Genomic DNA, 23,847 nt, shown 5'->3' on the forward strand with positions numbered 1-23,847 from the left:
GAATACGTGTATATGGGCACACACACATGTACAGGTATCCTCTGCTTTTCAAATTTCATGAAATGCCACTTTCCTTTTAGGAAAGACCTACATTAGTACCTGCTTTTATTGACCTAAAGAAATCTAAAGGCTATTTGTGCTTTTAAAAACGAAGACACAGGGAGGAAAAAATCATTCAGCTTTGGTCTGCAGTGGGCTCGCTAGGCAGCAAGGAGGCAGCGCACACCCGGCACGAGCTCCTGCCCCGGAGGCCACTGCAGCATCTCGGCCTCCAGCCCCCCAAGCCCTGGCTGTCTCTGTGCGCATCTGGGCTTTATCTCTGTGGATTTTGTGCATCTGTTAGCAAGATGTGTCCTAAGGAATCAGAAAAACCTAAAACAAGTTATATTTTAGATCTGGGAATACTCAAAGAATTTTCCATATAAATTAATGGTAATTGCTGCTTTGCTTTTGGCCATTCTGGTTCTCCAAAGCTGCATAGGGAGGCTCTACTTTTGGGCAGAAGGGAAAGCTGTCTGTAGGTATGTCCATGTGAACGTGTGCACGTGCACGTGAACATGTCTGTGTCATGGTGCTTACCGTTCTGGACGTAGAGGAAAGTTACAAAGGCAGTGGAGAGCTCCCATGGGTCCCTCACCTGCCTTCCCAATGCTAACATCTTGCAGGGCCATGACACCTTTGCAATCGACCCCGTGGTGATTGGAGATGGTACAGACCGTTCTTATTTCTATAGTTTTCCCCTGTGGTTGCTCTCCCATCCCAGGTCCAACAGGACAGCCCATGGCACGGAGCTGCCAGGTCATGCAGCTTTCGCTGCATCCCAGGACCTCGGTGTTTCTCAAGAGTCAGGTTGGGTTGTGTGACCCAGGGGCTGATGTCACTCGTGTCTGTGCTGATTTTTGCCTCTCCTCTACCAACGACTAAGAGGAGTGTCAGCGCACAGCTGTAATACTGGTTTCATCTACCCTCCCTGTCGGTTCCGGGAGCTTCTGTTGGTGCATACAGAAAACCGACCCCTTTATCATCGGGTCGTGTTCCCGTTGGTCTGGAGCCCCGATGTGGAGGTAACTATTCCAAGTCTCTTCTGGCTAGACGTGGCGTGGCACCTCTTTCTCCAGATTCTCTGTGCATTTATGCATAAAGAGTTTCTTATGAAAACTACATGCCTGGGGCTTTTCCTGTTTTATCCAACCTGACAATTTTTGTCTTTGAACTGATGTGCTGAGAACAATCACTTTCTAGATTATCATTGTGAGGGAATGAAAAGCTCCCATCTTGCTAGCTGCCCTCCATTCTACGTGTTCTGTGCCTTTTTTTCCCCTTGCTTTTTCTGCTTCCCATTGGGTACACTGGGTACTTTTTAATGTTTGATCTCCTTTATGGGCTTATTATTTACAGATATTTAAAAATTTCTGGTGGTTGTCCAGGATTTACAGTATTTTTAAGAAAGATTTTATTTATTTGAGAGAGTGAGCATGAGCAGGGGGAGAGGCAGAGGGAGAGGGAAAAGCAGACTCCCCGCTGAGCAGGGAGCCTGATGTGGGACTCGATCCCAGGACCCAGGGTCACGACCTGAGCTGAAGGCAGATGCTTCACTGGCTGAGCCTCCCAGGTTCACCTATTTTAATACAGCATGTATTTTAATTGATCTTAGTCTGAATTGCCCACATTGACCCTCTCATATGTAGCTCCCATTATTCGTGGTCATCCTGCATTCTCAACCCCACTTACCCAACCCTGCCTCAGGGCTGGGGCACAGCTGTGCCACACCTGTGCCACCTGCCCAGACCAGAGGTTTCATGGCAAATCCCCCTTCATCTATGCCCAGTAGTATTTCATCCAGTGCTCCTTTGTGCTGGAATCAGAACTGCGGCTGGTGATGCTGACACGAGCCAGAGAATAAGCTGTTGGTCTCCAGCCATCCTGGGGCTCCCATGATGCCCCCCCTCCCACAGCCCCTCCACCAGCCTCTGGAGTGAGGTGGGGATGCAGGTGTCCTCTCCCAGGTAGTGGTAGAGCAGGTGGTGGGGCTTCTGTCCCCGCCCCAGGTCTGCTGTCACACATGGGAGGGTGCATGCATGCCACTGAGCACATGCGGTGGAGGGCACAGGGCGCTGGTGGGCTGTGCTCCACAGCAAAGCTGATGACAACTGGTCCTGCAGGATTCTGGCAGCCCTGCACGTGGGGGTTCATGGAGCCTCAGCCTCCTGGAACCTGGGTGTTCTGGGCCTTCCCCCGGCTCCACACACCGTGGACAGACACTCCTCAAGCCTAGTGTGGGGCTCAGTGACAGGACTACCGGGGGGGTGGTCCCTTCTCACTGGGGGGATCTGAGGAAGGATTTCAGGAGCTTCTGTTTGCATTAGATGCTTCTGAGATTTTCTCAACTCTGGTTGTATGCTTAATTAGCAGGAGACTGGAGGGTCTCCAGTGTTTATTATTTTTATAAAAGTCAATGCACTGTAACTCTGTTAGTCTCTTTTATTCATGAAAACAGACATTAACTAAATACTAATCAGCCAAATTGTGACTTTTTTTCAGAAAACATGGTTAGGGCCAGGGGGCACCTGGGTGGGTCAGTTGGTTGAGCATCTAGCTGAAGGATCGAGTCCCCACATCATGCTCTCTGCTCAGCGGGGAGTCTGCTTCTCCCTCTGCCCCACCCCCTGCTCTCTCTGTCTCTCTCTCTCTCTCTTTCTCTCAAATAAGTAAATAAGTAAATAATCTTGAAAGAAAGAAAGGAAGAAAGAAGAAATAAGAAAGAAAGAAAACTTGGATCTAACTATGACTTGTAGAAACTCCCTAAACGGACATTCAGTGTTTTCAAGATGTTGAGCCGCCTCCCGGGTTGCCCCCGGGGAACCCCGTGTCCTGTGCATCTTGCGTGCGCCCTGTCTGTGCTCTGGCACTGGCCGAGGTGTAGCCCCCACCTGCACTCCCGTCACCCCGCAGGGAGGGCCGCCGTGCAAGGCCAGCCTGCCATGCCAGCAGGGCAGGCCCCCAGCCGCCTCATCAGAAGACACGTGCTTTGTTTCCCTTCTGATTCCCAGACCCTTCGTGCTAAAAGCCACAAGATGCGTGCAGCCTCAGTGTTTCGGTGTGAGCTTTGCAGCATTTCTCTGCTTGTTCGCAGTGAGAACACAGGAGACACATGTGCCGGCGACCCAGCGAAAAGTCCCCCTCTGTTGGCACGCCTCCGCGGGAGCGTCTGTAACCCGTCTTCCCTTTGTCTGAAGTGCTGGCCACATGCTAGAAACAAAACCCAACATGTGTTTCCATAGTTCCTCCAAAACAGTGACCCTGCCTGCTGCTCGCAAGCTCTGAGGCGCTTCCTGGGCTTCAGTGTTTCTCCCAAACTGCCAAGTGGATAAAGCTTTTACCGTGTAGCTTATGCTGCTGAATTTGGTTTCTCAGGTTGATCTTTTGTGCACTAACACTGTCTTCTCCGTTAAACTCTGGTGGGCTCCACGGAAAGCAAGTGGCAAATTTTAGTGAGTGTTTATTTAACATCTGCGGTGTGGCAAGTAGCCAAAAACAACAGATCCCCTGCCTTCTTGGAATCCACCAGCCCTGGCATACCCACCCCCGCCAGCGTTCTGCTGGGAGTTGCAGCACCCTGACTTAGATCTTTAGGCCGAGAGCATAGGTTTCCATAGCACTGGGAGCCCTCCGCTCAGGTTCAAGTTGCCCGATAGGTTTTGTTTGTTCGTTTTTCCCAAATCCATAAGGCCAACATCCCCCCAGGAGGAATGAGAAACATGCAGGCCTGACCTGCAGTGGCCCCAGGAACTTTGGGGACAGACAAGAAAGAGGCAAATGGGCACCTTGGTGGCCTGGATCCCCCCTAAAGGCGGTTAGTGCCCTCCATGGGCGTCACGACGCTTGTAAGAGACAGAGTGAATTTCACGTACCACTTTTTCTGAGTACACATTCACTAGGAAAGCAATAAACAATCAATGCACATGTGGCCGTCGGTGGGACAGGCGTAGAGATTGGTGCAGGCCAGAGGCCAAGGTGTTTCTCCATCATTCCATGCTTAACAGCAGGATATGTGGCCAGTCAAGATTGCCTCAAAGATTTCTCTGTTCCCCTGATCTTGTCCTTCAAAATACATTGATTTCTATCTCTACTGAAAACACTTCTCCCCAGGAATAGAGTCCAGTGACCCTAGTAATTGCCAGCACCTTTGCAACACTTGCTGTCTGCTCCCAGGAGGTTATTTTTTCCCATTTTTTTTGTGTGTGAGGCCCGAGGCCTCGGCACATAGAATTCTCTGGGACAGAACAGGAGGGTGGAAGCTGGGACCTCCAGCTTGAGTCTGACCACAGGAGCAGCTCTCCTAGGAGCCTGCCTGCCTGGCCCAGCTCCTCTGGGCCCCGGGGGGTCTCCGTGGTGCGTGGCAGGTCGCATAGTTTTCTGAGTCTGCAATGCAGCCATTACCAAGGGTCAGGATGAAAAACTCTGGAAGAGAGGCAGCTGGGATCTCTTGGTCTGCTCCCAAATATCTCTATAGCTACAGTGTATTTATGAAGGCCCATGGCGATGGTCAGAATTCCAGCCAGGGGCGTGGAGAACTCTGCGTGACCGCCGTCCCTAGCCACTGCCTTGGTTCAGCGGGAGCTGCTCTGGGGCTGGTGCGTCATCCCACATATGGATGGAGAGGCCCAAGCATCACGTGACTTTCCCCAGGCCACCCCGCCCTGGGGGTGGAGCCTCCGGGCGTCCAGTCTGCACAAGCGTCTGTGACAATCTCCTGTACAAGGCTCATCCTGGAACGTGGTTTCTTCACCGGTTTAAGTTTTCCCCTTAAAAATCTGGTTTTCATCACTTCCTAAATGCACACTTTTAAGTTAAAAAATAAAATCATTTACTGTCAGGTCCTTTTGTTTGTCTCTGTTTCACATGCAATGTGTTGACTCAGCAAAGCCACTTATAGAAGCTAGATACATTGTGGTGACGATGGATTTGGTGAATTTGGAAGAGTGCTCTTTTTGTTGGCAGGAAGGCCAGGGATGGCCCTGGGGGGCCTGACTCCTCCCTCTGCTCCAGTTAGGGTTCTTTGGTGGAAACGTCTCCCAGCTCCCTGCAGGGACCACCTCAGCTATCGCTGCTGTCTTCGAACAGAGGATGCATCCTCTTGTCTTTTATCCTGTAAGCAGGTGACTCACTTGTGCCTGCTACAGTCATTCAAAGGGACGTCTTGTCATGTTCCCTTTTTCCTTCTTGTTTTGAAAGTTTTTACACTGACATATAGCCTGGGCATAAACTCACCTCTGTTAGGTGTGCAACTCACTGAATATTTACGTAGGCAGCTGTGCAACCAACATCCAGACCAAGATGTAGAACATGCTTGCTCCAGAAAGTTCCAGCAGGAAAGCTCCTCCGTCAGTGAAGAAGGAGTCATCCAAGCGTCCTGATCGTGAGTGACATCTACCTTTGCTGCATAGCATGACCTGCTGGGGAGTGACATCCATCACCTCTGACAAATGGCATGGTAGGAAGCAAGTCTCAAGCCCAGTGCACTCAGAGAGAAAGTTACACAGAGAGATGAGCGCCTGGAGGTGGGAAATACAGAGGGTGTCCTGGGTGCCCGCCTGCCTCTGAGGGCATGCGTCCCGCAGCTGAGGTTGTAGGGTCACCAGGCTGATCATCACGTTCTGCTTCCGAAAACACAGAAAACCACTAGTGAGTGTACTAGCTCACGTTCCTCTCCAGGTTCAGAGTTCCCACGCTCCCCACCTTCTCCAACACTGACATGGTGGCTTGGGTGTGATTGTCGCTGTCCATCTGCCCTGTCAGGGGATGGGTGGGGGAGCCCTGATGAGCTAGGCTATGGAGCACAGTTTTGCACACTTGTCAGCCATTTAGATGTATTTTTCAAGTAACTTCTCATTTCTGGGGTGCCCACAGCATGGGGGGAGGCGATAGTCTGCATGTATGTGTGATGCGTGGAGATTCCTCCTAAGGGATAGGAAATAGGTTGTTACCAGTCAACCCTTACACTGGGAAATACGTAAAATGCTAAAACTACGCTATGGCACTATTCCTGGGGACGTGACTGTGTATGTAGAAAACAGAGTCTAAACATAGATTATTAGAATCTGTGGGCAGCCCGGGTGGCTCAGCGGTTTAGCGCTGACTTCAGCTCAAGGCCTGATCCTGGAGACCCGGGATCGAGTCCCATGTCGGGCTCCCTGCATGGAGCCTGCTTCTCTCTCTCTCTCTCTGTCTGTCTGTCTCTCATGAATAAATAAATAAAATCTTAAAAAAAAGATTATTAGAATTTGTGAATAAATTTAGCAACGTCACACACCACAAGGTCGACATACAGCATTAATGGCATTTGTATATACCAACAACAACAAAAACACAGATACTTAGATTAGAAAAATTTAGATGGTGATATTTACAAAATAATAAAAAAATTCAACAGGAAAAAGTCTAATGAAGATGTACAAGACCAACACAAACACTCACCATCATCGAGAGAAATTGCAAAAATAAAACAGAGGCATGAATCAACCTCAGGATCTAAAGATTCAATACAATCCCAGTCAATACACAGACTTTTTGTTTTTCTGTGAAAACAGATGTACTATAAGTTGACTAATGAAATTTAAATTAAATTTTAGAAAAGGAAAAAGAACAGATGATTCTAAAATGCATCTGGAAATGCAAAGGTGCAAGGACCCTGTGGTGATCTCAGACAAGCAAGACAACGAAGTCTCGGTACCATGACTTACTACAAACACGCGTGTATTAAAACAGTGTGGTGTTTGCACAAGAACAGACCATAGAATAGTAAGTGTAGAAACATGCTTATGAATATGTGAGTGCTGATTTATTAAAAAGTCAAAGTGTAGGTGGCTTGGTGACACACAGGAAAAATATAGAATTTGACTGTTATCCAAATCATATCCCAAATGCAATTTCTGGTTATATGTTTACTGCATAGAGAAGCATCCCCATGAGCTTGACGTAGGCAGGGTTTCTTAAAGCAGGCGTATAGAATATTACCAATACCTGGGGAAAATGACACAGTGGTTTATATAAGAATTATTGACTTTGTTCATCAAAGAAAACTCACCCCAAGAGAGTTAAAAAGGCAAGCCTCCCACCAACTGACCGGAAACTTGTGTGAGATTCATAGGAAAAGTCCTAAGTATCAATCCTACAAGACAGAAAGCAAAGGATGAAGGTGGGCAAGCTCTCTGGCCACCCCAATAAACCATGAAATTGTGGCTGTGCTCCTGCTGGCCATCAGAAACAGGCAGCCGTCCCCACAATGAGGTGTCCCCGCCACGTGACAGCGATGGGCAAGGCCGAGCCACACACTGCCTGTGGGAAACAGGTGCCTCTCCCTTGGACAACTGTCTGGTGTTATCCACCAAGTGCTCAAGCTACACCCAAGACCAGCAAGTTCACCTGCAGAGAAACACCTGCCCAGGACAGGGACCCCCAGACGCTCCTCTTTGTCTAAGAATTCAATTTCAAGGCATTTATTTAAATGGTGTTTCTGGGTGTTATTCTGTATGTTGGCAATTTGAACACCAATAAAAAATAAATTTATTATAAAAAATAATAAATTAAAACTTTAAAAAAATAGTCTTTCCAAGACACTGTATACTGGAAACTAATATATCATTGCATGGTAAGTATATGTCAATATAAATAATGAAAAATGTTAAAAAATAATTTAAAATAAATGGATGTGCTCCCGGAGAGGCTGGTAACTGCTGGATAAGACATTAGCAGAGGCCAGGCAAAGACAGGATTCGAGGAGGAGACCTGGATGGATCAAAGCTCCGAAGTGTGTGTTCCCTCCAGAATCCATGTACCTGGAGGCAGGAGCATGGGCTCCTGTGGGGTGGGTCCCTCCCAACACCTTGCCTCCTCTGTTGGCCAGACTCCAAACCCTGGGACAAGGTTTGCAGATTGAGCCCTTCGAGGCAAACACTCTGGTTTGAGGGCTCCAGGGATCTAAAGGAATGGGGAGCAGCCTTGGGACACTCCAGGTCCCCCTAGAAGTAGAGCTGGGATGGGATGAAATGTGAGAGGAAGGCCTGTGTGGGGCAAGCAAGGTGGGGTCCCAAGAAGACCCCAGAACTGAGATGTGGTTGGATATCAGAGGAAGGACAGGGACAGAGACGGTGGACGAGCCCAACCCTCCCCTGTCTTCAGGGTGTCGGCACTGCCATTAGTGCTAAAGCCAGAGTTGGCTGTTGGAGGAATCCTGTCATGGGGCCCCTTCTGCCTTAGACCCCTGCCCCTTCAGTCACGGACGAAGAGCAGCTTCTGGAAGGTTCAGCGCTGCCCCAGACATAGCCCTGGGTCTCCACGGGCAGCAGCTGGGCTCTGGGGCAAGTGCTCTGGAGACGATGGGCATCAGGGGATGCGCATTTTCACATCACGTAAGGTGCCACAGTGTTGGGGCACAGTGTGGCACAAACGTGCATGCGTGTGCACCACAGACATACACCTCTGTGTTCACATGTGTCCTGTCTGCATGGCCCCAACTGAATCAAGGCTACCAACGTAACTTGATCAACACCTGTGGTCTCTTACAACAGGTGACTTCAAGGGAAAAAATCTTGTCCCTACCCAGGGCGTGTCACAAAGGTAATGTTGAATGCAAAGAGCCACATGACCCTGTGGAAACTAAGTTGTCACATGGATAAAAACCGATCTGTGATTCTAGCCACAGTCTATTGGATCAACTTTGGGAAGGGCACGGGGTGATTAGAACAGGCAGCAGAAGGCCTTATAATAACCACTTCTGGTTGTCACCGAAATATTTTCAGTGCAATAAGCAACTTGTTGAATAGGGCAGCTATTTCTTATGTGAATGTCTGTGTATTCTCTATAAACCCAGCTCCCCTAGTTTGATGACATTTAACGTGAATGGCTCTTAATTCCGAGTCAAAAACAGAAGCCTTAACATAATCTCTGTAACCATGTATGTGGGGGCCCCAAATACAGGGTATCTGGAAATACTACTTTTTCGGTTAGTAGGATGAGGGATGTTAGTGGTCACAAATCTGTCATCATGAGTCAGTCCGTGAGCCCACCTGGGCACAGGCACTCTGAGAGAAGACAGCGGGATGGTCCTGGGACTGTTATTTTGACATCAGCCAAGAGTTGTGCCCTGAAGGACAAGGATCGATGTTGCAGCGCTGCCGGCAGAGCCCTGTGGACGATGGTCAACAGCAGCTCCGAGGCCTGCGGAGCCTGCTTCTCTCCTGAGCTGGGGTGACTTCGAGACAGGAGCCCGGGTCACCCGTGCCGTCCCCTGTGGGCACAGTCAGCTCTCCCACGAGGCCGTGCTCGGCTCCAGAGTCCCAGGACCTGTTGTAGATGGATGTTTCTTCTGGGTGAATCTATCGGTCCAACCGGCAGCGCCTGGCTTTGTGGTCACTGACCGCGGGGTCGCAATGTCCACCCGGGCCTGACTCACGGCAGCAGCCCAGGCCATGCGTGACTCACACTCAGGGTCAGCTTCTTCCTAAAGCTCTCCAAGGCCTCTTCAGGTCCACTGTCCTCTTGATTACTATGTTCCTTTCTAATTAGGAGCATAGGTCCTCAGGGAGGGAAATATCTGGAATCAGTTTCTTTTAAGGGACGTCAGTTTGGCACCTGCTAACTCTGAAAAGATCTTTCAGAAAATGACCGAAATTCTCCATTTATCTCCCTGTAGAACACATTGGGAAACTGATATGACTATGATGTGATATGACTATGTTGTTATGTTATGACTATGTTCACTTGCTTCTTGTTGCACTGAAAGCACATAGGATGTGATGTTTGTCGTCTCTGAGAGCACACCAGCGGCTGCTCGGAGACCCAGAGCTCACCTTCTTTATCTCCCGTGCAACACGGATGCCGATGGGCACTCCTACCTCTGTGTTCTGGACACACAGCCCACAGGACAACACCCAGACACGAGAATTCTCTGAAGATCCCCAGCATCATCACTACTCTTTCTGAGCTTTTCAGCCAGAGCGATTCTTTTAATGAGGCTTAATTCTACACAGGACTTGAAAATGAGAACCCACGTAGTGACGAGTGATGGACACACACAATCCAGCATGTGATCACTCGCCTGTAATGCTCAGGGTCAAATACATTTTCTGAATATTTCCTTTTATTCCCTTCCTTGAGCTTCATGGGTGACTCACAGCAGAAACCAGAGTGGACCCAAGCTTCCTTTTGCTTCCCACCAATTTTTGCTCATTCCTCTTGAGAACCACCTGAAACTTGCACATGGGTCAACAGGCACTTACTCCATTGAGAACTTCCAAAATTATGCCAAAAACGAACCCATACCTTACTTCCTGGAAACGACAAGGAAAGGTGGGTTATCTCTAGTTCCCTGTGCTAACACACTGTCTTCATGCACGTGCATGTGCACAACAAAAGCATGCTATCGATTTTCAAAAATTATAAGTTATAGAAGTGGTAAGAATTGAGAGTTTAATGGGCTAGAATCTGTTTTAAAACCCTAAAAAAAAAAAAAAACTCTTCTGCCTGCTTTATGTGCAATAAAGTGATTCAGATGGGAAAGTATTAAATTTTGGCAAATGGAATGTGGGGCAGGCATGGCTTGCAGGAGGAATTCATGGGACATTGTAGACTCTAGACTGTCCTTCGGCCTGCGAGCAGTAAAATCTGTGATCCGCCATGGCCACCAGCCTTTGTGAGGTGCTATTCATTGTGACACCCTGGAAAAGTATTTTTTCCTTTTCTACTCTGAAGCTTTTTTTTTTTCCACTCTCTCAGGCTTCATTAGAAGAAAACTTGGTGATTTTTCTAGATTTCTGTGAGGGAGAAAAGGAGCAGATTTAAGTGAAGTCATTGTGGGAATGATACCATTTTGGCTATGTTTATGCCAAGCAAGTAATTGCTGGTGCTGCATTATGTGGTCTGATCTTTTTGTTCTGTCATTTTATAAAATGGAGCAGGAACTTTCAAGTCAATAGACAAGTGAAATTCAGGTTCTTTGAGGGTCAAGCCATTTGTCTCTCTGAAAACCAGTCTCTTGCAGCTGATCTGGAAACTATAAAAATTTCTTACCTTATTCGAATCACTAAAGTATTTTTTTCTCTGTCTTAAAAATTGAAGTACAATTAACATGCCATGTTGTGAACAATATGGTGATTCAACAGTATAGCAATTGGCTCCGTGCCCATCACAAGGGCGGTCACTGTATAATGTTGTTATGATATGACTATGTTCTCTATGCTGTACTTTTCATCCCTGTGACTTCTTTATTTTATAACTGGAAGTTTGCATCCTCTAAATACCTTTTATCTACTTCACCCCCTTCCCCACTCACTGCCCCTCTGCAAACCATCAGTTTGTTATTTGTATTCAAGAGTCTGTTTTTTGTTTGTTCATTTTATTTGCTTTTAGATTCCACCTATGAGTATCTGTCTTTCTCTGACTTATTTCACTTAGCATAATATCCTCGAGTTCCATCCTTATTGTCACATATATCAAACTCCCATTCTCTGTTATCTCTCTGAAATTTCACATTTTATACATAGACCACATCTTTATCCAGTCATCTATCAGTGGGCACTTGGGCTGCTTCCATATCTTGGCTATTGTAGATAATGTTGCAATAAACATTGGGTTTGCATATAACCCTTTGAATTGGTGTTTTTGTATTCTTTGGGTAAATACCATTTAGTTTGATTACTGGATAGTAGGGTAGTACTATTTTTAACATTTTGAAGATTGTCTGTCCTAATCATACAGGAATATGTGTGCATATATTTGATGACATTGAATTATGTTACTTTCAGGACACCTGGGTGGTCTTCAGCTCATGTCATGATCCTGGGGTCCTGGAATCAAGCCCCATGTCAGGATCCCTACTCAGCAGGGAATCTACTTCTCCCTCTACCCACCCTTACTTGTGCTTTTCTTTCACTATCTCTCTCTCAAATAAATACAATCTTTAAAAATATAAATAATTTAAGTCTTAACTGATTCTACTCTGGGCAGCCTCTTGCTTTTCACACTTAGATGAGCCTGGAATTAGCACCGATGATATTGTCCTTTGTACTGCATGCTGAGGTATGTGATTAACATTTGTATGCTCCCCAAAACTTTGGCAGTGCTTAGTCAGCCAAGATAGACAAAGTTAAAAGTGTGGAGGGTCATATTTTATTTCTCTAATGTGAAACATGGATGAACTTGGTTTTTAATTGCATGTTTATCTGTAGTCTAGTGTTTGCTAAGGAAGCAAATAACACAATGAATTGGAGAATACTTCTGATTGGGATGCCTGGGTGGCTCAGTGGGTGTCTGCCTTTGGCTCAGGTCTTGATCCTGGAGATCCGGGGATCCAGTCCCACATCAGTCTCCCTGCATGGAGCCTGCTTCTCTCTCTGCCTATGTCTCTGCCTCTCTCTCTGTCTCTCATGAATAAATAAATAAAATCTTTTTTTAAGAAAAAAATATATAAATAATTTATATTACTTTGTATAAATCCATTCAAATTTAAAAATAAAATATTACTGCATTAAAGTACATATTGGGAAATGAGGATATAGAACAAAGTCATGCACATAGTATGTGCTCAAATAAATATCATTGGATAAACATCAATTAGGTTGCTTAGGAAAAAGAATTGGCGACTTTGTAATAGTATTACACCTGCTGATGCTTAGCACTGCCCAGGCAACAGAATCCATTTTCCTATGGCTGCAATCCCTCTACGGCATATAATCAGGTAAAACACAGACACTTAAGAGGCAATTTTAAATTATTTCTGATTCTTGGGCACTAAAGTTTTCAGATGGTTGGAATGGTGATAAATGATCAATATTTTCAATATTAGTTATTTATTCCATTTCATGCCCTAGAGATAATGCAAGTACAAAATTTTCTTTTTTAAAAGAGCATAGAAATATGGATATACTGGGGACTTCCTAACTAGTAAATAGCTCATGCTATTGAAAATACCAAAATTCAGATAGTTCATGTGCAGCTTCAGTGTCTAACAAATTAGCTGACCAAAACAAGTCAAAAGAATATTTGGTTTTGCAATTTACCCACACAATGTTGAGGTTATATAAGAAAGAATCAGAAACATTTTGGGAACAAAAATTGACATGGAATTGCTGAGTAAAATTTTAATGAAAAAATATCTGGACGATATTATGCAGTAAAACATGCTAGCTGTAAAAATGATAGAATCTAAAAATTTTTATAGACATCCTGGGAAGAGTATGAGTGAACCTAAATGCGTGGAGAATTTCTTGAATAATTTTGTTCTCTAAACTCAGTTTGGCTGCCTTGTGAAATGATTCTCTGCAGTAAACGGACTTTTCATGTATTTAATCATTCAAACTCCCATTCACACCTGCATGATTACAGAAAAGTATGTAGGCTAGTAACACATAAGAAAATTGCAGTAAGATGGTAATGAGACCCCGTATTCATCTTAACATGTTTCCAATGGAAAATATTTTGTTTTGAGTGTTTATTTGTTCAGTTTATTATTTTTCACTTGATTAAATGTTTTTTTTATTAAACCATGTAGGTTGCAGCTTAACAATAAAGAAACATCTATGAAAAAAAAGCCTTTCTGTCCCCTAAAATATTTATATTTGCTAAGTGTGTTTTGTATAAATGAGTGTTTAGCTAAGTGGCCATTACCCAGTTTAAATAATGGAACCATCATTCAAAAAAAGTGTGAAGTGAGGACAGTGGCTGCCCATGAGAGGAAGGTTTGGAAAAGGCAAGTGGAAGGAATTTTAGAGGGGAGTAATGAGTGGGTTAAAGTAGACTGATGAACAAATACTGCATAAAATGTAACCACAGGCACATAAGCATTAGTCTTTAAGGTTGTGAGTTCAGCCAAGAATAAAGATGCAAAAAGAAATAAAAATTCTATCCCCAAGAATATGAGTTTTCTTTTCCCCCCAAAAAAATCAAATATTCTTTGAAGTCAACATTCAAAATCATTAACACCATCAGATAATATGAATCTTCATATATTCTTCACCTTAAACAATAAAGCAATTTTTAGAGCTTGAAGTTAAGGTAGATGATAAAAATGTTGCAAAAGAAAGTATATTTTTTCAAAATGTATTGGAACTTTTCTTAAATAATAAAGGAATATAGTCTAGAAACTTTTTTTCTACCAGAATTTGAACAATAAGATTCAGATAAATTCACACTAAAATGTGAAACTTCCATTTTTCTCTTTTTCAACACTCTTCACTTCATTTTAAACTTCTAAGGAAGATTCTGAGCTTCCTGTCTCCAAATTGGCAAGCAAATAATTCCAAGTTATTTTTATATTTGTTTAAAAATTATTTTAAGTACCAAACATTTTTTATACATTTATTTTTTATTGGTGTTCAATTTGCCAACATATAGAATAACACTCAGTGCTCATCCCATCAAGTGCCCCCCTCAGTGCCTGTTACCCAGTCACCCCCACCCCCCGCCCACCTCCCCTTCCACCACCCCTAGTTCGTTTCCCAGAGTTAGGAGTCTCTCATGTTCTGTCCCTCTCTCTGATATTTACCACTCATTTTTTTCTCCTTTCCCCTTTATTCCCTTTCACTATTTTTTTTATATTCCCCAAATGAATGAGACCATATAATGTTTGTCCTTCTCCAATTGACTTATTTCACTCAGCATAATACTCTCCAGTTCCATCCACATCGAAGCAAATGGTGGGTATCGTTTCTAATGGCTGAGGAATATTCCATTGTATACATAGACCACATATTTTTTTTAAATAATAAATTTATTTTTTTACTGGTGTTCAATTTGCCAACATACAGAATAACACCCAGTGCTCATCCCGCCAAGTGCCCCCCTCAGTGCCCGTCACCCAGTCATCCCCACCCCCACCCTCTTCCCCTTCCATCACCCCTAGTTCGTTTCCCAGAGTTAGGAGTCTCTCATGTTCTGTCTCCCTTTCTGATATCTCCTACCCATTTCTTCTCCCTTCCCCTCCCTCTATTCCCTTTCACTATTATTTATATTCCCCAAATAAATGAGACCATATAATGTTTGTCCTTCTCTGAATGACTTATTTCACTCAGCATAATACCCTCCAGTTCCATCCACGTCGAAGCAAATGGCGGGTATTTGTCATTTCTAATGGCTGAGTAATATTCCATTGTATACATAAACCACATCTTCTTTATCCATTCATCTTTCGATGGATACCGAGGCTCCTTCCACAGTTTGGCTATTGTGGACATTGCTGCTAGAAACATCGGGGTGCAGGTGTCCCGGCATTTCATTGTATCTGTATCTTTGGGGTAAATCCTCAGCAGTGCAATTGCTGGGTCGTAGGGCCGATCTACTTTTTACCCTTTGAGGAACCTCCACACAGTTTTCCAGAGTGGGTGCACCGGTTCACATTCCCACCAACAGTGCAAGAGGGTTCCCTTTTCTCCACATCCTCTCCAACATTTGTGGCTTCCTGCCTTGTTAATTTTCCCCATTCTCACTGGTGTGAGGTGGTATCTCATTGTGGTTTTGATTTGTATTTCCCTGATGGCAAGTGATGCAGAGCATTTTCTCATGTGCTTGTTGGCCATGTCCATGTCTTCCTCTGTGAGATTTCTCTTCATGTCTTTTGCCCATTTCATGATTGGATTGTTTGTTTCTTTGGTGTTGAGTTTAATAAGTTATTTATAGATCTTGGATACTAACCCTTTATCTGATGCGTCCTTTGCAAATATCTTCTCCCATTCTGTAGGTTGTCTTTGAGTTTTGTTGACTCTATCTTTTGCTGTGCAAAAGCTTCTTATCTTGATGAAGTCCCAATAGTTCATTTTTGGTTTTGTTTCTCCTGCCTTCATGGATGTATCTTGCAAGAAGTTACTGTGGCCAAGTTCAAAAAGGGTGTTGCCTGTGTTCTTCTCTAGGATTTTGATGGAATCTTGTCTTACATTTAGATCTTTCATCCATTTTGAGTTTATCTTTGTGTGTAAGTACCAAACATTTAAGAAATAAGTTGTACCAAATCTCTACAATCTCTTTCACAGATAGAAGCAGAGAGCATACTTTCTAACTCATTGTATAAGGCCAGTTTTACCCTAATACCAAAACCAAAGACATTATAAGGAAGGACAACTACACACTAATATCTCTCATGAACATAGATTTAAAAGTCCTCAACAAAATATTAGCAAATCAAATCCACTCATGTAAAAAAATTATACATCACAATCTTAGGATTTTTCTAAGATACACAAGGCCGGTTCAACATTTGAAAGCAATTAATGTAATCTGTCACAACAACAGACTGAAAAAGAAAAGTCATATAATCACATCAACAAAGGCAAAAAAAAAAAAATCATTTGACAAAATCCAAGATCCATTTACAATTAAAAGCTCTCAGTAAGCTAGAAATAGAGACTTCTTCAATCTGATAAAAAAAAATCCAGAAAAACCTATAGATAACATCCTACTTAACAATGAGAAACTCAAAGCTTTTGCATTAAGATCAGTACAAGACAGGATGGAAGGGAAATAAGCTGTCCTCACAGATAATACTGTCTATATAGAAAATCTGAAAGAACTGACCCCCCAAAAAAGAAACCAGCCTGAAACTAATACTCAGTTATAACAAGGTTGTAAGACACCAGGCATATATTTAAAAATAATTTGCCAACAGGAAGCAAATGGAATTAGAAATTAAAAAAAAAAAAATCAATTTACATTATCACCCTTTCAAAATGAAATGTTTAGGTATAAAACTAATTATGTAAAGATCTAAATGAGAATAGTTAGGAAACTCTAATAATAGGGCTTTTTTTAATTTCAAGAAGTTTTCTATAAATAAATAAATAAATAAATAAATAAATAAATAGCTATTCCACGTTCATGGGTAAGAATGCTCACTATGGTCAAGATGCTGATCCTTCCCAAATTGACCCATAGATCCCATGCAATCCTACTAAAAACTTCAGCAAACTATTTTGTGGACATTGAAAAACTGATTCTAAAGTTTATATGGAGGGTCATAAGACCTCCAGCATAATCCTAGAGGAGGAGAATAGGACCTCGCGACTCACCACAAAGTCCAGACAGTGTCATGTTGGCAAAAGGAATAGATGAGTAGATTAATGGAACAGAATGGAGATCCCAACAGCACACCTGCATTTAGTGCACCAATTTTTGACAAAAAAGCAGAGGTAATACAATGGAATAAAATAAACTCTTAACAAATGGTGCTGGAACAACTGGACACCCACATGTGAAAAAAATAAATCTAGGCATAGACCTTACATCCTTTACAAAAATTAATGCAAAATGGATCATAGACCTGAATGCAAACCACAGAAGTATAAAATTCCCAGAAGATAATGTGAGTTAGCCTAGAGGGCCTTGGGTATGGTGATGTCTTTTGAGATAGGACATCAAAGACACAGTCCATGGAAGAAATGACTGATAATCTGGACCTCATTAAAATTAAAAATGTATGCCCTGTGGAAGATAATCAGAAGAACTAGAAGATAAGTTTCAGGCCAAGAGAAAATATTTGTGAAGACATGTCTGATAATGGATTGTTATCCAAATATACACAGAACTCTCAAAACCCAACAATGAGAAAACAAGCAACCTGATTATAAAATAGGTCAAAACGTTTAACAGACACTTTACCAAAGAAGATGTACAGATGAGAAATAAACATATGAACAGATGTTCCACATTGTATGTTATCAGGGAAATGTGAATTCAAATAATGAACTAGCATTATGGACCTATTCAAATGACCAAAGGTCAAAATCTGGAACACGGACAACACCAAATGCTAGCAAGTATTTGGTGCAATGGATCTTATTTATTGCTGGCAGACTTGCAAAAATAGGGTAGCCACTCTGAAAGACAGTCTGGTAATTCCTTACAAAACTAAACACACTCTTACCATGTGATCCAGCAATCATGCTACTTGGAATTGAAAACATCTCAAAAAAAAAAAAAAAAAAAAAAAAAAAAAAAAAAAAACCCTCCCACAGAGGTTTATAGCAGCTTTATTCCTAACTGCCAAAACTTGGAAGCAACCAAGATGCCCTTCAGTAGGTGATGGATAAATAAGCTGTGGTCCATCCATCCAGACATTAGACTATTATTCAGGGCTAAAAGAAATGAGCTATATCAATCCATAAAAAGACATTCAGGAGCCCTCAATGCATATCACTAAGTGGAGAAAGTCAATCTGAAAAGGCTGCACACTTTGTGATTCTAACTATGTGACATCCTGAAAAAGGCAAAATTATGGGGACAGTGAGAAGATTGATGGCTGTCAGGGTGTCAGGGGTGGAGGACAAAAGACTATGCAAAGCACAGAGGATCTTTAGGTCAGTGAAAATGTTCTGTGTGATATTGTAAGGAGGGACATGTCACTATACATTTGACATACAGACAAAACTTACAACACCCAGAGAATCCTAAGGTCAGCTGTAAATTTGGGATGATTATGACGTGTCAGTGTAGGTCATGGATCGTAGCAAATGAGCCGCTCTGGTGGGGATGTTGATGACCAGGGAGGCTGTGCGTGGGAGGGCTGAGGTGTATGGGAACTCCCTGCAGCTCCTTCCCAATTTTGTTAAAAACCTAAAAGTGTTCTAAAAAATTGAATCTGGAAAGAAATAATTAAAGACTGCAAAGGTTCTGGATTAATACCTTATGCAAGGGTTGAAAATAGAAAATTGCCAAAAGCAAAAGACACAATGTATCTAATCAGTGTTTGGAGAATAAACAATTTTATATTGTTAGACACATAATATAAAGTTCAGGAAGAAGTGATGAAAACAGATGATTCAGCTTAGAAAAAAAAATACATTATTTGATTTACATCTGGGTCCCTGGGAAACAGATGCCAAATTGGAGTTAGAGGTACAGAGACTGGTGTTGAACAGCCTAAAGAAGAAGGGAGGGGGTGTGGGCATACAGGAGCCCTCAGAACAATGTAGATCTGAGCTCCGGGGAAGGTGGAGAAGAGGGGACACCCGGTACAGAGAGCCTCAGGCTGCTTCTCTGAAGTGCCCTGGAAAGGTTTGTGCAATCTGCAGGGTGATACAAGGGAATGAGGGATCATATGCCAATCCTGAGAGGGGGAATATGTGCTTCACATCCTTACTGTCCTGCCAAAATAAACTCATCACCATATAGTATGTCGCCAGCCCCCCAAATCAGATGCAGATATGCTCTTCACTCTATTTCTACAAACTAAGCAGGTTGGAAATGACTCAACTCCTAAGAAGAACTCACAAAAACAGCAGATAAGGATGTGCCAGGTGCTGCAATGGAGGGGGCAAAGCGCAGGGTGCTCTGTGGGCACTGGGCTCGCTGGTGCTGGTGCTGGTGCAGTGGGCCAGCCCGGAGCTGGCAGGAACGTTTCCCTCTTCTTCTGTACCACTTAGCAGACTCCAGGATTACCACATTTTGTCCATTTCCTGCCCCAGAACTTGAATTCCATTTTAAATGAAATTATTTTAAAGTCAGTTCTTCAATAAATTTAAAAGAACATAAACTATAAGAAAAATGAGTCTTTTTTTCCACAAGACATCTGCAGTTTAAACCCAGGATCCAGACTGTGGAGCATGAATCAAACACATTTGGATTACTTTAATCTTGATAAATGCCTGTTGAAACTCCGAGGCCTTTTTATCCTTGATTTAAGTACATCTTTCAAGACACTAAAAAATCTACTCTGCATCTCCTTACAGTACAGTAGCTTCTGTTCCAACTTCCAGAAAGAAGAGAATGTTCAACCTGGTGAAAGAACCTGCATTTAGGGTGATCCCAGGGCCTCCAAGTTCACCTCACCTTCTTTCAAACAGGTCATTCAGAGCTCCATCTACAATCTTTGCTCTCTAGATGTGCTGATCATTTAAAAACTGCACATGCTTTTCAAGAGGAAATAGTTTAAATATTTGGTTGTACGTTAGGAGAAAATAAAGCATTTTTAAAAACTGATTCCCAAATTTACATCTTGAATATTGAACCAACAGGCAAAGCATTTAGTTGAAGAAAAATTATATCAGATTTTCCCATCTTGCTCTCATTTTCTCCTATTTCAGTGGAAACTCCCAGCAAGCAAAGTTTTGACAGAGGCTGTGCAATGTGTCCCAGGCCACCAGCTATCGAGTTCCCTGGGGTCCGTCCCCACCTTGCATGCTGGCTTGAACAGGGAATGTAATAAGCATTTTTTCCATGCTAAGAACTTAGATCCAAAAAACAATAGGAGAATGTTTAACTTGAAAGGAAACTCAGAGATGCTTTCTTTTCATTAGTCTCTTTGTTGGATAATTTGTAGAAACTGAAGCTTAGAGCAGGGATGACATTTGACCAAATATCAGCAGACAGTTGCTGATGATGGAACACAAAATATCAAAAGAGGAGTCAGAATAAAAGAAGCTATAATAAAAGCTCTGATTTACTCAATTTTGATATTATAATATATTAAAGAATCATAAAATTGAAGCGCTGTGGTAGAGGGGCATAATGAGGTGGATAGATCAATCTAAACACTGATATCAATACATGGAAATTGATTTTATTGAGATTCACATTAAAAAAACAGACAAGGGGAAAAAAAGGACAGGGAAAGATCAAACAACTTTCGGGAAAACTAACCAAGCTTTGGCCACAAACATAAGTTACACCATAAAAACTGTATTTCATGTAGTTGGAGATTTTACCATGAAACTAAATCATATAAATGTACCAGAAGGGAAGATAAGTTGATATGCTTGGTGAATTTTTTTGGCATTTATCGGGCTTGATATTCTTTGAGCTTCCTGAATCTGTGGTTTGGTGTCCGACATTAATCTGGAGAAATCATTAGTCATTCTTGTTTCAAACTTTCTTCTGTCCTCTCTTCTCTTTCAGGCATCCCCAGTATGCATGCGGAATATTCTGTTCTTGTCATCCTTTGTTCTCTCTGCTTTTCAATGTTAAAGGTTTCTATTGACACGTACTTTAGCTCTAAGACTTTTCCTCTACCATCAAGAGCATTTCTTTCATTTCTGTTACAGGATTTTGGTCTGCAGCATAGTTTCTGGTTCTTTCTTGGGATTTCCACCTCTCTGCTTACCTTGCCCATCTGTTCTTGCATGTTGTTTACTTTACCTGTTAGCACTCTTGGGGTGTCAATCACAGTGTTTTAAATCCCCAGTCAGTATCCCAAGTATCCTGCCATGCCTGGTGCTGATGTCACTTTGCATCTTCCCATTGTGTGTTTTTCGTGTGCTGGACACAGTGTGCTGTGTAGAAGAACCGCTGCCTGTAGGTGTTTGATGATGTGGTGAGGTATGGGGAGGGAGGTGCTCACCCATCCTGTGACTAGGGTCTGTGCTTCCCTTGTAAGGTGGGAATCTGGGACCTGCAGGCCCCCCCCTCACATGGGCCCTGTATGTGCAACAGCATCACAACACAGAGGAATCAGGAAATAATCAGGTCTTAAATAGAACTTGAATAACTGTATCCATATAAGAAAAACAGAAAAAGTTTCTAAAATTCACTCCTTGGTAGACCATGGGCCTGAATGTGAAAGCAAAACAATGAAGTTCTCAAAAGACAACATAGAAGAATTTCTTCATGGTCTCTGAGTACAGCAAACATTTCTTTGGCCATAGAGAAAAAGATAAATCAAAGTATATTAAATTTAAGAACTTTGCTTCAGCCAGAGAGATGATGGGCAAAAATGCAGGCTAAGTGTGGAGAGGAAAAGAATGGCAAATCTATAAACATTTAGATGTGTTCTTTCCGTTCAAAATATATAAAGACCTCTTACAAAGCAATGACAAAAAGAAGATCCAGTAGAAAAGTGGTTCAAGAAACTTGATCAGGGGCCTTTACAGTGGAGGAAATCTGGATGGCCAGTGGAGCCAGCACCACAGCAAACATACAACGCATTTCAACCACACACAGATACCAACAGACGGAGGAGCTGATTCTACAGGTACCTAGATGGAGGAGACACCATCCCAGGTACCAATGGAGAGAGGAAGCAGAACTGGGAAGATGAGCACCTGGTAGTGGGGAGGGGGAGCTGGGGTGTCCTCCCACCTCTGGCGGGCGGCACATTGCTACTGTCACCATGGAAATTCGCCGACTGGTGTTGTCTGCTGTTCCTGAGGACGTGTATCCTCCAGGGTGGACACCCCCGTCACGGCACAACTGAGGACAGCAGGCGGAGGGTGTGGGAAAAGTCATAGCAGCCTGAGGTGTGACATCAGTGAAGAGTAACAAGTGTGTCTGCGATGGAATGTTGGTTCTCATTTTCTCTTTGCAGTAATTATGCTCTAGATCCATCCAAATGGACGAACGGTGATACGCTTTAATCTCCCATATTGTGTTTGGGAGATTAAAGAAAGCAGACATAAAAGAATATGTATTTTAAACTTCATGTGTCTAAAGTGCTGAAACAGAAGTGCAGATGAAACCAGCAGTAGAGGATGCACAGACATGTGGTACAATTATAAAAAAAAAAAAAAAAAAAAGACAAGAGACTTAGGCTCATAAAGGAAAGACAGAAGTAATCCTAAGTGGTAAGAACCCCACAAGATGCTTCATGTGGGGTTTTACTTTATGTAACCATTTTTAAGATCTGCAATCATGTTTTAAGCTTCTGGAGGTATGGGACACTTTCAAAATAAATTAAGTTAAAAAATATACCACACATGCCATTTGAAGACTATCCTCAGGAATGAAGAAATCCACCTATAAATGCATTGATGAGCATGTTAGACGTTGTTAACATCAGGTAGTAGGATTATGGGGCGTTGCCAGATTTGTAAGTCATCCCCTCTTACAACAAACATATTTCTTTTCTAATTAGGGGGGGGAAGGAATTTAACGTTATGTGTCTAAGCTTCGCACAACGACACAAGGAACACCTGCCCGATGCGAACAGGTAGCAGCGCGCACAAGGACGTTCTCCCCAAAACTTGGAACTTATCACAAAATGACTTAAATAGAAACTAGAAGAATAGTCGAATCAGACTGTGATTCCTGTGATCCCAAACTCAATGTTTTGTCGTGTGGCCATTTATTTTTGTGATGTTTGAGAGTCGCCCTCTGTACGACACCCTTGGGTGAAGTTTCCAAGACCTCGTGCCCCGGATTTCAGCTCAAGCATCCACAGAGGACCAGGCTTCGGCCCCGGGCCAGGCGGTGGGGAGCGGCGGGCCCACAGGAGGGGCAGCCCGGCCGCCGGTCTCCCCGCTGCTCCCGGGGGACGGGGGGCACGGCGGGCATGGCTCGGCCCCCCCGGAGCCGGGCAGACGAGGGCAGGAGGCTCGCTGTCAAGCTGTAAACTGAAACCTTGTAACATCTGCGTGAAATCACAAAATCATATGTAATTACAAACGGCCTTTTTTCCCCTTGACATACCAAGTTTGAACATGAAATTATATGAATTTAGTTGAGGACGTGAAGGGGGGCCCAGGAGACGGGCTGGGCCTGGCGAGGCTGGGCCCCCACCGCCTTTTCGGTGGGACGGTGAGATCGTAAAGTCTGCTGTGTTGGTTTTTGAATATTTCAAACTCACATCACTATGGGGGAAACACTGCCTGAAACACACCTAGGAAATCCTTGTGATTCACACGCTGCCAGGTGGGACAAGATGTAGCTCAGAGTCCTTCATCGCCGCCCTCAAGCCCTGGACGCAGGCCCACAGGGCGCAGAGGAGGGGAAGTGTGTGGGTGGGAGTGACCCTGGGTCACAGGGTCCCCGGGATGGAGGTTCTGTGGCCCGCACTGGGGGACAGCAGGCTCCCGTGGGGCAGCAGTGGGAGGGTCTCACCTGTCATGGTGATGGGTGCCCGGTGACCTCCCACCATTGAGGGTCACTAGGTCT

Source organism: Vulpes vulpes, chromosome 1 (genome assembly GCF_048418805.1).
Source record: "Vulpes vulpes isolate BD-2025 chromosome 1, VulVul3, whole genome shotgun sequence".
NCBI classification, from domain to species: domain Eukaryota; kingdom Metazoa; phylum Chordata; class Mammalia; order Carnivora; family Canidae; genus Vulpes; species Vulpes vulpes.